General features: G+C 41.0%; 1 long non-coding RNA gene across 1 annotated transcript in view; it reads left to right on the plus strand.

Moving 5' to 3' along the window:
* Positions 1 to 1,069: 1,069 nt before the first annotated feature.
* LOC142741169 (uncharacterized) overlaps positions 1,070 to 13,975 on the plus strand; it is a 34,853-nt gene continuing 21,947 nt past the window's right edge. The window contains exon 1 of the long non-coding RNA XR_012881021.1: positions 1,070 to 1,492. This is a non-coding gene — a long non-coding RNA (uncharacterized LOC142741169). The remainder of the gene's footprint in view (positions 1,493 to 13,975) is intronic.

Below are 13,975 nucleotides of genomic sequence, written 5' to 3' on the forward strand. Positions count from 1 at the left end.
TCCTATCTATTTTTTCTTACTTTCGCCACATTGACTGCACCTTTCTGTGGCTGGGTGACCATGTTGTACCTTTTTTCATATGGGGGAAATGTGCTGAATAGAAGGTGGAAGGGGTGCCCAAGAAACGAGATCTACAAATATGGAGCTTAAAGTCTTGGTCAGACAGAGAGAGGGTAAAATATTTCCATAATATAAGATGCATTGGTACAATTTTTCTTCTCACTGATTCATTCCATGAGAAAACAATGTGTGACTCTGTATAAAATCAAAGGTACAGTATGCTCCCTTAGCAAGCCATCAGCATTCTAAGCCCTTGAAGCATAGGTGCACCGATGGTAAAACTACCCTTATTTATTAGAAATATAAATAGCATTGCCCTAAGTATAATTTGCAAGAGAGCAGTTCAATGAGTGCATGGACCTTATGATTAGAAAATTTCCTATTGTCATGGCTAGGGATGCCCAAGATGCATTGGGATTCTAGAAGCACCTCTAAGTGAATTATAACCTTTGTAGCATAAGTAGAACAATAAACTGTAACCGGCACCTGAGCCCACAAGTTGCCATTATACATTGAAACAAGTATGTTGGTACAAAAAAATATTCATATGATGTTACTGAGGCTTTACATAACTCTTCCATTATGATGACAGTTTTTAAATCTTCCCCATCCACATTATGCATAGTGTGTAGATCTCACCTTATTACAAAAAGAATATTTGCAATAAGGACATTATATTATGGAGTATTTATTCATTTCCATCATATAATATGGATGGTACACTTTTATTTATACTATTATATGTGTCTAGTCAGAATACATGGAATTATATACTGTATATCATCATGTACCTGATTACACAGTATTGTAAGAGAACCAAGCAGCTATAATGCATTTAACACTAAAGAGTAAACACTTTCTTCATGTGTGATTTGTGATTTTGCACATTTTCATTCACTGAGAACTGGTTAATCTACTCTGTGCTGATGCGAACACTAGAACTCCTCCCATAGCTTATGCTGTGAATCCTACATCAATATATACTGCAGACAGCTTTAAGCTACAGTCAGAATCAAACACTGCTCTGTTCCACTTTTAAACAATCTTCCCTGGATGGACCTTAATGCAGCATTGACCATTTACTGGAGTAATCCAGTCCAGAATAGAAACACAATTTTTTTAGGATATAAACTCAAGCAGAAGCAGAAGAATAAGGATTTTCAATATACACTCCCAGCTGCCTGAATGTGGAATATAAATTTTACATAAAACAGAAGAGGAGTTTATGGATTTATTTCCTAGAAATCCCATGTAATATGGTTAGAATATTTTTCTCCTTCGTCTTGGTAATGTAATGTGAATGTTTCTGGTGCCTGGTAAAGCTTTGTACATAGTAATTACCTTATGTACTGGATTTCTGTGCACTTTGGCATGCAAAATTCTAGCATGAAATCTCAATTTTGCATTTGCACATTCATTGATTTAAAAACTGGTAAGTCAAATCTGCATTATTTTATTTCTTTTAGAATTCTTTACAACACATGACAAAAATTACTTATATCAATTATAATATATTTAGGAGTACTTAGGCGAACTAACAAGTCTTCAAATAATTCATATGATTGGTTAATAATGATTTATCAGAGCTAACTTCTTTCATTGAACTTTCTTTTGTGCACCCTCATACAGTGTTGAGTTAATCAAACTCATCAGTTATCCTATTCAGTCCTATGTAAAAGCCCTGATAATGCATTGAGATATCATGGTACATTGTGCCAAATGGCAAACTCAGCTTTGCTGCATCTGAATCTGAACTGTTATGTATATTTCATTAACAAAGCCAGTAACTGTGAAATATAATGAAGAACTTTCATAGGAATAGCTTAAACAGCAAAACCAAATATATTTGTTTATTGATGAATTCATTTTGAAACCGGATATATTTTCAGTAGTTTTTAACATTAGAAATATTTGATGTTTTGGCTTTTTTTTTTTTCTGCTTTTTTTTTTATACTTTTAAGTCTTTAGCTTCTGCATACAACATTTAAGATAGAACACCAATTTTAAGGGGTACTATTTCTGTAAAAAAGTATGTCTACAAGTTGAATAATGATCCTGGAGGACAGCTAACAGCACATATTGGTTCTAGAAACAATTACTGTCTTCAACTCGACTGAGCGTTTTACAGAAAATGTTTTTCTGTCAAGTATAATTGATAAATTAACCCGTGTTCATGGTCCCAATACAGCTTGTTTTAGCAGAAGTCCTGTGACTTTTTCAGGTTAAAACTCATTATGTAATATAAAAATACAGCATTTAAGGTCAAAACACTTTAGATGGGTCCATTTATTGGAACTTAAGTACACATAGCACAATGGAAAGAACTGCAAATACAACAAGAAATAAAATAATAGGTGTAAATATAGTAGGTGGTTTCGGTAACTAGAGACAGGGGTGTTAACAAGCTTTGAGGTAATGAAGGTTACATTCCAATTTTATTTATTTTTTGATTATTTTTTTATTGGCTATTCATATATACACGGTAAAAAGCATTATAATATATACCTACATACCAATCTAAGTATAGTCTATGCTTAAAGGAGCTCTAAATGTGGGCAGCATAGGAATGGTTTTACATTCATATTTTATTCTATAATTCAGTGTTCATTTTTATTCTTTTATTTCTATACTCATTTTGTCCACTTGTTCTAGTCTCAGCAAGCAATTCTACCTTGGAAGTCAATTGATATTTGATATTTTAAAGTAACACTAAATACAGAAAATGCACAAAAAATTTAATATATCGCAGCAATTCCTCTCTTACTCTCCTCCCTTCCTTTGATCCTATTTGTCTCATATTACAGTTAAAATTGAAAAATGTAAAGAAATCTCTGTGTGTCCAAGAAGCTCAACCATGTTCCCCCCTTTCTCACTGCCCTGTGTCTGGCTGTAAGACAACTGGCTGCAGCAGTAGCCTCCCTCCTCTGCCCTGTCTGCAGTAGGACAAAAAGATTGTTAAGCCCCGTCCCTTGCCAAATCCCAGCCCCCTCATCCATTCCCCAGACCAAAAAATGAAACAGATCAACAGGAGACTAACCGCTGTGTTTTCTGCAGGATTTCAAGTAGACTGTTTGTTTCAGGAACATCTAGTAAAATTTAGCAAACTGACAAGTCTATCTCTTGTTTACTTTTATCATTTACTTTTGGATTTAGTGTTTCTTTAAATAACGTTTTTACATATATATATATTTTTATAATTATAATTACCATTTGTTAGAAAATCTGTTAACTAAAGAAAATATCCTGATTGGATGTGGTTGGACCAGTAAAACAGGTTGTTGCTTTACTGGGGAAAAAAAAACATATTAAAATGTATAATCTTTGCTGTATGCACTGTACTGCTGAAGAGTATGTTGTCACCACTGTAACAAGTGGATTGAAACAGAAATATGTCCAGTTATCCCCATACTAGAACCACATAGTATTATTAGTGGTGCCCCCTTGCAGCTATTTACCACTGCTGGCTGATAAAAATAAAGTATAGGCCAAATAGTATTATTAATGTTTCCCCCATGCATTTTTACCCATTATATTGTGCCAGCTACAAATCAGCTTCTATAAAATAGTTTGAAGCAAATAGCAGTGCCTACAGAGTTTTATACAAATGTGCAAGCCAACAGTGCAGATACAAATCTACCAGCTACAGAGTCCCTCCTAGCTATATCATGATCCTGCTATAAACTCCTCTAACAGGAGCTTAAGGTGCCCATACACATTAGTCAGCCAAACCCTTCGATTTTGTCAGCCCTGGCCATCTATCTAATGCGTATGGGAGTGTTCCAACTCTCCTGCGATGGCAAATATTGGAAGAAAGAAGAATTGGGCATTTTAGTTTTCAACATGCCTGGTCCTTCGTTCCTGCGGGCTATAAGCCACTGCCCGCGAAGTCCAATTTAAAACACATGCATGATCAGAGGAACTGAATGTTCATGTATATTGGTGAGTCGAGAGGAATAGCTGTCGTCCCAATTGCATAGATGGCAGATTTCTGTAGAAATGTTGATCTGCCATATTGAATTTTTTCGTTTGTCAGGTGCAGTTGTTGCCATTTGGAAGTCATTCTTGACAAATGATAGATGTGTACCACAGAGAATGCTTAAATTGATTGCATCATGACTTTATTAACAGAAGCCCAGCATAGGTCACACAGCATGACAAAGGTTTATCTGCCATTTGTTTGTGATTTACCATTTTAACTTATGTAACAGTCATCCAGAAATACAACCTTTATTGGTAGAGATGGGAGAATTTAGAAAATTAGTTTCAGGTACGATTCAGTCGAACCGGCTGTCAAATCAGATTTGTACTAAATACATTTGTCACGAATCGGCCTTATTGCCCTGAAATGTAGTTTATGACAGTCTGAGTTCTACCAGGACTGTATCCAGCCTCTTTCAAGTTCTTTAACGCCTAGGCTCACCAGAATGCAAGTCTATGTCCTGGTGGGAAGTTTATTTGTGCACCAGGATGTACAGTTACTCCGGGGTTCCAGGGTGCACACTGTCCGTGATAGGGTGCACCGGGAACCAGGAGGTCAGCTGTCTCCAACAGCTGACACTCCACTCTTTCTGGCCAGACGTCCATCGTTGCTGATTTTGGCAATTAACTCCTTAAATGTGGCAATCGATTGCAATCGCTGCATTTAAACGGTTTGCAGCAGATCAGCAGCCCCCACGGTGTGATCGCAGGGATTGCCTATGCTGGCCAGACAATGGCCTCCAGCTCTACCATGTATGGAAGGCTATGAGGACCAGCCAGAGGCCAGCTAGTCTCCAGCAGTCCGTCGCAATTTGGCAATTTACCCCTTGAATGCGGCGATCCATTGTGATAGCCGCATTTAGGGATTTGTAGCAAATCGGAATCCCCCAAGATGTGATTGTGGAGGTTGCCGATTGTTGTCATGGTGAACGGAGGCCAGACAATGGCGTCTGGGCTGCGATGTATTGAAGCCTATGAGGACCAGCCTCTGACTGGTCCTCATAGGCTTCCTGTCAGAGTGACTGTCAGCGACACAATGACAGTTGTAATGCATTACTCTACATAGGTAGTGTAATGTATTATAGCAGCAATCAGTGCTGCAGGTTTTCAAGTCCCCTAGTGGGACAAAAAAAAGAAAGTAAAAAAAAGTTTATAAAAATTGTACCTAAAAGTGTAAAAATAAAGTTAGAAGTTAAAAAACAAAATCTTTTTTTTTCCTATAAGTCTTTTATTATAGGGAAAAATGAAAAAGTTTAAAAAAGTACACATATTTGGTATCACCACGTTCGAGCCAAACTAAAAAAAACTATAATATTATTTTTCCACACAGAGAACACCGCAAAAAAATATAAAAAATTATGCCAGAATTGCTATTTTTTGGTCACCACCCCTCCAAAAATATAGAATAAAAAGTGATCAAAGTCGCATATACTCCAAAATAATACCAATAAAAGCTACAACCCGTCCCGCAAAAAACAAGCCCTCACACAGCCTATTTGACTGAAAAATAAAGAAGTTATGGCTCTCAGAATATGGTGATACAAAAAATGTATAATGAAAAAAAAGGAATTTTATTGTGCAAACGCTGCAAAACACTAAAAAAAAAACTATATACATACGATATTGCCGTAATCGTATCGACCCGCAGAATAAAGTAAAATTATAATTTATAGCCCACGAAGAACACAGTAAAAAATGTAAAAAAAAATACATTGTCAGAATTGCTTGTTTTTGGTCACCTTTCTTGCCAAAAAACGTAATAAAAAGTAATCAAAAATCGCATGTACTCCAAAATGTTACCAATGAAAACTACAGATTGTCCCGCAACAAAATAGCCCTCACACAGCTCCGTTGGAGAAAAAATAAAAAAGTTCTGGCCCTCAGACTATAGCGATGTGCAGAGTGTTCCAAAAGCAGATAAGATTGGGCACCATTTATCAGTGCGACACTGGCCACACCTCTGCGGATTATTATTTATTTACCGCATTATTATACCACCTTATTATGCCCTGATGTACTCTGCCCAGCTTACATAAGCCCCTACATTATAAACTGAAATACCAGTAAAACTCCAAACAGAACAACTACCAAGAAAAATCTGCGCTCCAAAAGCCAAATGGTGCTCCCTCACTTCTGAGACCTACAGCGTGCCCAAACACCAGCTTACGTCCACATATATGGCATTGCCATACCTGGGAGAACCTGCTTAACATTTTATAAGGTATTTGTCTTCAGTGGTGCAAACTGGGCACAACATATTGGACTAAAATGGCATATTAGTGGAAAATTGCATCCGCTGCGCATTAATCCCCTCGTTCACCATGACCTAATAGCAACTCGTGGTGCAGGGGCTGATGTATGGAGCGGGCTCACGTGCTGAGCCGTGCCATACACTGCGGTTGTCAGCTGTGTATTACAGCTGAAACCCGGGACTAATGGACAGGAACAGCGATCGCGCTGTTTCAGAAGCCTGTAAAAATTACAATATACTGTAATACATTAGTATTGCAGTGTATTGTACCAGTGATCTAATGATCACTGGTTCAAGTCCCCTAGGCGGACTAATAAAATGTGTTAAAAAAGTTAAATAAAGTTATTAGAAGTAAAAAAATATATATATTAGAAGTTAAAATAAAATAAAAATTCCCTTTTTTTTTAATGTAATGTAAAAAATAACAAAATAAACAAAATTGGTATCGCTGCATCCATAAGTCTGAACTATTACAACACACTATTATTTAACTCGCACGGTGAATGCCGTAAAAATAAAGAATTTACTGTTTTTTGGTCACCTTAGCTTTAAAAGAAAATATAATATTAAAATGTGATCAAATAGTTGTATGTACCAAAAAATGGTACCAATAAAAACTACAGCAAATTCCCGAAAAAAATAAGCCCTCACACCACTCAATCTACCAAAAAATAAAAAAGTTACGTCTCTTGGAATGGGGTGAAGCAAAACAATTTTTATTATTTTTTAACAAATATTTTTGTAAAAGTTGTAAAATATAAAAAACTATATAAATTTGGTATCACCGTAATTGTATTGAGACTCAGAGTGAAGTTAAGATGTTGTTTTTACTGCAGGGTGAAAGGCGTAAAAGCAAAACCCTAAAAACAATGGATGAATCACAGGTTTTTTACAATGTCAGCCTGCAAACATTTTTTTTACCCAGTACATTATATGGTTCTTTAAATTATGTAAATAGAAACTACAGCTCCTCCCGCAAAAAAAACGAAGCCCTCACACTGCCTATTATTGAAAAATAAAAAAGTTATGGCTCTAGGAAGGCGGGGAGTGAAAAACGAAAATGAAAAAAGCAAAAAATGGATCAGTTCCAAAAGAGTTAATTAATTTCTAATGAAAAAAACATTTATGACCACATGTGTGGTATAGCCGTACTCAAGAGAAATTGAATTGCAAATGTTGGGGTGCTTTTTTTTCTTTATCCTTTGTGAAAATTAAACAAATTCTACATTTTAGTGGAAAACATGTTGATATTCATTTTCACGGCCTAATTCTAATAAATTCTGCAAAAGACCTGTGGAGTCTAAATGCTCACTATATCCCTAGATAGATTAAGGGGGTGTAGTTTCCCAAATGGGGTCATTTCTGGGGGTTTACACTGTTTTGGTCCCTCCAGTGCATTGGAAACACAACATGGCACTGAAAACCATTCCAGCAAAATCTGCGCTCCAAAATGCAAATGGTGCTCCTTCCCTTCTGATCCCAGCTGTGGGTCCAAACAGCAGTTTATTACCACATTTGGAGTATTACCGTAATCGGGAGAAATTGCTTTACAAAATTTGGGGTACTTTTTCTCTTTTATTCCTTGTAAAAAATAAAAATGTCTACATTTTTCAGAAAAAAAAGTAGATTTTTATTTTTAATGACTAATTCCAATAAATTTAGCAAAAAAAAACATTTTTTAACTAACATAAAGTACAATATGTCACGAGAAAACTATTTCAGAATCACTTGGATGTAATATTACCACTTTACAAAGCATTAGTGAGACCTCATCTAGAATATGCAGTTCAGTTCTGGGCTCCAGTTCATAGAAAGGATGCCCTGGAGTTGGAAAAAATACAAAGAAGAGCAACAAAGCTAATAAGAGGCATGTAGATTCTAAGTTATGAGGAAAGATTAAAAGAATTAAACCTATTTAGCCTTGAAAAAAGACGACTAAGGGGGGACATGATTAATTTAAATAAATATATTAATGGCACATACAAAAAATATGGTAAAATCCTGTTCCTTGTAAAACCCCCTCAAAAAAACAAGGGGGCACTCCCTCTGTCTGGAGAAAAAAAGGTTCAACCTGCAGAGGCGACAAGCCTTCTTTAATGTGAGAACTGTGAATCTATGGAATAGTCTACCACCGGAGCTTGTCACAGCAGGGACAGTAGATGGCTTTAAAAAAGGCTTCGATAATTTCCTAGAATAAAGAAATATCAGCTCCTATGTGTAGAAATTTTTACCTTTCCTTTTCCAGTCCCTTGGTTGAACTTGATGGACATGTGTCTTTTTTTCAACCATACTAACTATGTAACTATGTAACCTGTGGGGTCAAAATGCTAAGTATACCCCTAGATAAATTCTTTGAGGGGCGTAGTTTCCAAAATTAGGTCACTTTTGGGGGTTTCCATTGTTTTGGCACCACAAGACCTCTTCAAACCTGACATGGTGCCTAATATATATTCTTAAAAAAGAAGGCCCCAAAATTCACTATGTGCTCTTTGTGTTTTTCAGTCCATTAGCACACTAGGGCCACATGTGGGATAATTCTAAAAACTGCAGAATCTGGGCAATAAATATTGCGTTGCGTTTCTCTGGTGTAACAACTCTGCGGGACAACTTTGCTCGCCGTATCGCCATCTCCAGGGTAAGATAGTTGGCACACATAGAAAGTTCACTCCAACTCATTGAATAAGGGTTTAAACCAGACGCAGCCCTTCTGTATTGTCTTCAACACAGCAAGCAGTGTTACAACAGAAACAATACAAAGTAAACTCTAGGCCGTCCAGCCTCTAAATAACACATTCAGTGTCCCTCACTAAGAGACACTGAGTCTTGTGCCCAGTACCTCAAAACACAGACAGTTTTACCTTACACTTTGGTGACTCTCACAGGCTAGCATGCCTGTCGTCCCCAGACTGAGAGCCCTGTGTGTACAGCACACACCTTATTTAAAGAGCCGTCTCGGGTGAAGCCTAACTAGGCTCATCAGACAACCCAAGACACGGACTGTCTGTATGGCGTGGAAGCCGTCCTTCTCCTTCACACTCCAGCAAACCAGGCCCTATTCCGGGTTTTACACCCCAGCAGAGAAAACCCTCTCTACTGTATTTATTCCCTGGTTGCTTAAAACCTGACAGTTTCTGCACTGTCCATTAGCTGCACCGCTACATATCCCACCCCCCCCCCCTTTGATAAAGGCTGTAGGACTTATTACTTTACAACCTTCCTCCAGGGTCAAAGCTCCTATGTTGGGACACAATTACACTTAGGGTCACCCCCTACAGTATCAGACATTTGATAATCACCCGTGGGTGTAATAGACTGGTGCTCCAGCAACTCTTCTAGGTTGGCATGCATAACATCCTCATCCATTGTAGGCACTACTAACTTTTGCTGATCACAGCTGTATTTACATGTGTTGTACCCTACATTCCGGGACCCTTCCGCATCCATGAAGTGGCTTTGTGTGTCACCCCCTGGTTCAGACACTGGCTCATAGTGTTCAGTAACACTCACCTCATGAGTTGTGGTATGCACTATACAATCTACAAAACCACTTTCAGACTCTATACTCCCGTCCATCTTGGAGTTTTGTGTCTCAGCATTTAAACGCTCAGACCGGCCGTCCAGCCTCTAATTAAAGACATAGTGTAATGATGGGGGTAGGGAAACAGACAAGTGAGCCCTAATCTACCCGCCACTCAGTCCCTGCCTAGATGCAACGACCCGCCCTAGGCGACGGGGTACAACTGGGCGACGGTCCCTACGCTCAGTAAGTGCACGACAGACAAACAGACAAGGGTACACAAAGCTAAGGGAAATGGGGCAGTTGCCCATGGCAACACCGTGAGCAACAAGAGTAGTGAACGAGCCGAGTCAAACCAGGAGTGTACGAGGTACCAAACGCAGAGCAGGAGAGTAGTCAGTAAGCCAGGGTCAGTATGAAGCAGGGTCAAATAGTTCAGAAGCTGCAGCAGGGCCTGGAAACCAAACGAGAAGAATCACAAGCAAGGAGGAACAGGAAAGGCAGGTATAAATAGACGGAGGGCGGGAGCTAGCTCCGTCTGGCCAGGCTGTGATAGGCTCTCCCACTCCTAAGCCTGCCATCCTGAGTGGTGGAAGATGGAGTCAGTCTCACAGACATAGAAGCAGGTGCAGACTGATTACCTATTGGCGTTGACACAGAAGCTGTGCCTGGCAGATCCTTTACAGTACCCCCCCTTTTATGAGGGGCCACCGGGCCCTTTCTAGGTGGACCTGGTTTATTGGGGAAACGAAGGTGGAACCTCCTGACCAATACCCCAGCGTGAACATCCCGGGCGGGTACCCGAGTCCTCTCCTCAGGCCCGTATCCTCTCCAATGCACCAGGTACTGGAGGGAGCCTTGGACCATCTTGCTGTTCACAATCTTGGCCACCTTGAATTCCACCCCCTCAGGGGTGAGAACGGGGACAGGAGGTTTCCTCGAGGGAGCCAAGGACGGGGAGCAGCGTTTAAGGAGGGAGGCATGAAACACGTCGTGTACTCGAAAAGATGGGGGCAACTCCAGTCGGAAGGAGACAGGATTGAGGACTTCAATGACCTTGTACGGCCCTATAAACCGGGGAGCAAACTTCTTAGACGGGACCTTAAGGCGCAAGTTCTTAGACGATAGTCACACCAGATCCCCGACCATAAACAAGGGGTTAACAGAACGTCTTCTATCTGCCGGAGTTTTTTGTATGCTCTGGGACGCCTCTAGGTTCTTCTGAACCTGGGCCCAGACTGTGCACAGTTCCCGATGAACGACCTCTACCTCGGGATTGTTGGAACTACCAGGTGAAACGGAGGAGAACCGTGGATTAAACCCAAAATTACAGAAAAAGGGAGAGACCCCTGACAAGTTACTGACCCGGTTATTAAGGGAAAATTCGGCAATGGGAATGAATGAGACCCAATCATATTGACAGTCAGAGATAAAACACCTTAAATATTTTTCTAGAGACTGATTAGTCCTCTCAGTTTGGCCATTAGTTTCAGGATGGAAGGCAGAGGAGAAGGACAGATCAATCTCCAACTTTTTACAGAAGGCTCTCCAAAACAATGAAACAAATTGTACCCCTCTGTCCGAAACAATATTGACACGGACCCCATGGAGACGCAGGATGTGTTTGACAAACAAGGTAGCTAACGTCTTAGCATTGGGTAGTTTCTTGAGGGGCACAAAGTGGCACATCTTACTGAAGCGGTCTACTACAACCCACACCACCGACTTGCCTTGAGATGGAGGCAAATCGGTGATAAAATCCATGGAGATATGGGTCCAAGGTCTCTGGGGAATGGGCAAAGAACGTAGTAAGCCCGCTGGTCGGGACCTGGGAGTCTTGGACCTAGCACAAACCTCACAAGCGGCGACGTAGGCCTTAACGTCTTTAGGCAACCCAGGCCACCAATAGTTTCTGGCAATGAGGTGCTTGGTACCCAGGATGCCTGGATGACCAGATAGTGCGGAGTCATGATTTTCCCTAAGTACCCTTAGCCGGAATTGCAGGGGAACAAACAGCTTGTTCCCAGGAAGGTTCCCAGGAGCTGAACCTTGATCAGCAGCAATTTCAGAGACTAAATCAGAATCAATAGAGGAAATGATTATACCTGGAGGCAAAATACAAGCAGGATCTTCCTCTGAAGGAGGGCTGGCCATGAAGCTATGCAACAGTGCATCAGCCTTAATATTTTTAGACCCAGCCCTATAGGTAACCAAAAAATTTAATCTGGTAAAAAATAACGCCCATCGAGCTTGTCTCTGGTTTAGCCTCCGGGCCGATTCTAGGAAAACCAGATTCTTGTGGTCGGTAAGGACCGTTACCTGGTGCCTAGCCCCCTCCAGGAAGTGGCACCACTCTTCAAATTCCCATTTAATGGCTAAGAGTTCGCGGTTGCCAATATCATAGTTACTCTCAGTGGGCGAAAACTTCCTGGAGAAGTAGGCACAGGGACGGAGATGGGTGAGGGACCTGGTACCCTGGGACAAGACAGCCCCCACTCCCACCTCGGATGCGTCAACCTCCACGATAAATGGCTCCATTTGGTTGGGCTGAAGCCGCACCGGGGCGGAGATCAAGCACTTCTTAAGGACCTAAAAAGCCTGGACAGCCTCAGGAGGCCAGTGGAGGAGATCAGCACCTTTGCGAGTGAGGTCTGTAAGAGGCTTAGCGATGACCGAGAAGTTAGCAATAAATCTCCTGTAATAATTAGTGAACCCCAAGAAACACTGTAATGCCTTCAGGGAGGCAGGTTGGACCCATTCCGCCACAGCCTGGACCTTGGCGGGGTCCATGCGGAATTCATGAGGAGTGAGGATTTGACCCAAAAATGGTATCTCCTGCACCCCAAACACACATTTTTCGGTCTTCGCAAACAGTTTGTTTTCCAGAAGGACCTGGAGCACCTTCCTGACATGCTCAATGTGGGAAGACCAGTCCTTGGAAAACACAAGTATGTCATCAAGGTACACTACAAGAAATACCCCCAGGTAATCTCTTAAAATCTCATTTATGAAATTCTGGAAGACAGCGGGAGCATTACACAACCCAAAGGGCATGACGAGGTATTCAAAATAACCTTCGGATGTGTTAAACGCAGTCTTCCACTCATCCCCCTCTTTGATGCGGATAAGGTTATACGCCCCCCGTAGATCAAACTTAGAGAACCATTGGGCCCCCTGAACCTGATTAAAGAGATCAGGAATCAAAGGAAGGGGATTCTGGTTCCTTACAGTGACCTTATTTAAGTTACCTACGAAGAAGAAGCCAGCACCTACCGGAGAAGTAGAGGGGCGAATGTAACCCTTGGCCAGGCATTCCTGGATATACTCTCTCATGGCTTCACTTTCGGGACAAGAGAGATTAAATATCCTACCCTTAGGGAGCTTAGCTCCTGGTACCAAATCGATAGCGCAATCGTATTCTCTATGAGGAGGTAACACTTTGGAGGCCGCCTTAGAGAAAACATCAGCGAAGTCCTGAACAAACTCAGGTAGCGTGTTCACCTCCTCAGGGGGAGAAATAGAAAAACATGACGTCAAGCATTCATTACCCCATTTGGTAAGCTCCCCAGTATTCCAGTCAAACGTGGGATTATGCAACTGCAACCAGGAAAGGCCTAAAACCAAATCGGACGATAATCCCTGCATCAACAGTACAGAGCACTTCTCCAAATGCATGGAGCCAACAAGGAGTTCAAAAACAGGGGTATGCTGTGTAAAATAACCATTAGCAAGAGGAGTGGAGTCGATACCCACTACTGGGACAGGTTTAGGCAAATCAATCAAAGGCATAGCTAGAGACATAGCAAATTCCACAGACATGATATTAGCAGAAGACCCTGAATCCACGAAGGCACTGCCGGTAACAGACCTACCACCAAAAGAGACCTGAAAGGGAAGCAAGATTTTATTACGTTTCATATTTACGGGAAATACCTGTGTGCCCAAGTGACCTCCCCGATGATCACTTAGGAGCAGAAGTTTTCCGGCTGCTTATTCTTATGCCTAGGACAGGTGTTCACTTGATGCTTGTCATCCCCACAATAGAAGCAGAGACCATTCTTCCTGCGGAACTCTCTACATTGTCGGGTGGACACGGAGGCCCCGAGTTGCATAGGTACCTCCGAGTCTTCCGTGAAAGAGCGAAGCAACGGGACCTCGGGAGGCATCAT

The sequence above is a fragment of the Rhinoderma darwinii genome, chromosome 2 (assembly GCF_050947455.1).
Source record: "Rhinoderma darwinii isolate aRhiDar2 chromosome 2, aRhiDar2.hap1, whole genome shotgun sequence".
NCBI classification, from domain to species: Eukaryota; Metazoa; Chordata; class Amphibia; order Anura; family Rhinodermatidae; genus Rhinoderma; species Rhinoderma darwinii.